We start from the raw sequence: 2,701 nt of genomic DNA, 5'->3' as shown, positions 1-2,701 counted from the left end.
GTTGGTTGCATAATCTCTCCATGATAGACAGTATATGGTAGATGTGTTTGTTTCATTGAAATGAGTGGCGCAGTGAAACAGCCAATCAGAGCCGAACTCTACATTAATATTCATGACCCTTCCAAATAAGGCAAAAACAGACCATTACATATAGGGACTATTTCTGGGGTTGTAAATGGACCTGTAAAACCGTATCTGGAAAATTTGAACCATTAAGTAAGTCACATACCCTATATGTCGGCATCAGAGAACAATTTAAAATATTGTTTCAACTCATTCTAGGGCAACCTTTAAATTTGGGCTTGTGCAAATGCTTGATTCGCATGTCACAAATGCAAATGAGCTGTTTTTCATTTCAAACTGTTGCTCAGAGTTACTGTCCAGAAAAGTTATGTAATATCTTGTGCGAGAACTCTCTCTTTCTCTCACACACGCTAACACAAAGGAGGTGTATCTTTTTTTCTTTTGTCAAGGAAGGAAGGGAAGTTGTTCGGTGGTTCTCTAACAATAGACTGGCCAAGTGCAGGGGTTGGATTTTAAGGCATGTTCAGGCACACATATATGAGTTTGTCATTCTTCCTCTCACACACCTCAACTAGAAATGTGTGGGTTTTATTTGGCAGAGATTCTACAGAAAGAAATGAAGCAAGATGACAACTCCAAATTGCTGCCTTCAGGGTTAGAGAGTTCATTTTTAATGTCATTTCGGTTTACTAATTCATATATCTAGTGCTCTCTAAGGGAGGTAGGAATAAGGAGAATCTTGATAACAGCAATCACGTCAACATATTCTTGTTCAGATTGTACAAATTGTACCTTACTTCACTTATCCCCATATTTTGGGCACTAGTTTTTTCTTGAAGCCAAGGTGACATGTTAGTATAGTATATTCTATATTCAGTCCAGACATTTTATTTTTTTATTGAATTTTAGTGGATAAAGGGATGGCAGTGTCCTTTTTTTCTTCTTCTTTATATCTCTCTTTATCCTCTCGTCTCTGATGTTGTCTCCCACCATCCTACTTTATTTGGCCACGTTCCCTCAATTTTTAGCACCAAATGTAAGTGTTCAATTACATCCTAAAATAAACAAATCAGCATGTACTCTGCAGTCCTGTGAAACAGCAGTTAGCTTGCTAAAAAAAAGAGATTGAGAGAGAAAAATGTGGAAGAGTAGTTTATGCTCTATTATTAGCATTGGCCACATAGAGTCTTGAGGGGGAAAGAGAATAAGCAAAAGTGCAAAGGTTTTGAAAGGGAGAGTAGAGCATGTGCTCTAAATTTAACCATTGGTGACTGATCCAGACCCATTGTGTTTGTTTTGGTCAGAGCTGCTGAAGTCTATACAAAAGTGGTTTTGCTCAATCCAAAGCTGGTTTATTTTGAGCAAGGGTGCACTAAAACTACACATGGACTGTCATCCAACCCATCAAACTCATCCAACCCATCATAACTCCACTGGCTTGCATGGAGAGTTAGTGGGAACTCGTGCCGGTTTGCGCTGCGCTTCAGTCTGTCTCCAGATTTTTCTTTTTCTTGCTAGCTCTTTTGTTTGTGTGTGGTCACACGGGTGGTCCATGTTAGAAAGATTCTGACCTGATTTTGGAGTCTTGAAACACACACACATACCCACCCAGCTGCCTCTGATGGACTGTCAGTCCGTCACAGGGCAGTAGCTCTTTTGATCTCCCCACCGTACCACTGCTGGCTTGCAAAGCCTAAAAATCTTCTACGCAATCCACTACGACACTTCACTGCACTTACTTTTCTCCACTCACAGCCAAAGCTTAACCTTTTTTTTTGTTTTAAACTTAAATCTTTTTAATCAATGAATGTTGACCTTTGACCCCAATCCCACTATTAGGCAGGATTACTATTATAAATGTAGAAAACAATTAAATATACAGTATCCAACAATATAATGTTTAGTATTGGTCAATAATGGATTAAAAAAACACCATATATCGGCCAATAACCAACATAGATTGATGTCTAAGGAAATGGGCCTCGTCTTCAGGCAACATTCCTTCAAGGTTTTAGGTGGAGTGAGAGACACTTGGAAGATTCAAATATTTCTGTCAGTCAGACTAAAATAAGTAGTTACTTAGGTATTTTTACTTGGATATATGACCCTAGTCTCTCATAAATGAGTGATATTGTGTACAAATTAGCTGAACCAATGTGATGTGGCTTTATTTTGTTATGTTGTGAACTTATGCATGCATTTTAAATTCTGTTGTGTTGTGCACTACTGGGCCATCGTACATAAGCTTCACATTTTTTGCATTAAAGGGGGGGTGAAACACTCAGTTTCAGTCAGTGTCATGTCAATCTTGAGTACCTATAGAGTAGCATTGCATCCTGCATATCTCCGAAAAGTCTTTATTTTTTTAATAATTATATAAGAAAGATGCGCTGTTCCGAGTCTTTACGAAAAAAGCCGAGCGGGTGGGGGCGTGTCGTGTGAGCGGAGCTAAATAATGACGTGTGCTCGCTGCTGCTATGTTGAGTCGAGTGCGTCGTAAAGCTGTGTCATCCCTAACAGCGGGAAAAAAACTTTATTCAAAATAAAAATATGGCTTTTAATCAGATACAGCCATACATCTATGATCCGGAATCAGACCCAGAGGCTGCAGTTGAACAGGAGTAGCAGCAAAAACGACTAGAGCAGGACGTCTCTATGTGGTACAAGTTATACACTA

The 2,701-nt window shown here is 39.1% G+C and overlaps 1 protein-coding gene across 3 annotated transcripts in view; it reads left to right on the top strand.

Moving 5' to 3' along the window:
- The window catches only part of grb10a (growth factor receptor-bound protein 10a), an 81,678-nt gene that overhangs the window by 2,825 nt on the left and 76,152 nt on the right, over positions 1-2,701 (top strand). The window lies entirely within an intron of this gene.

This window comes from Pseudorasbora parva, chromosome 19 (genome assembly GCF_024679245.1).
Source record: "Pseudorasbora parva isolate DD20220531a chromosome 19, ASM2467924v1, whole genome shotgun sequence".
NCBI classification, from domain to species: domain Eukaryota; kingdom Metazoa; phylum Chordata; class Actinopteri; order Cypriniformes; family Gobionidae; genus Pseudorasbora; species Pseudorasbora parva.
This window is presented reverse-complemented; position numbering and strand designations above follow the sequence as displayed.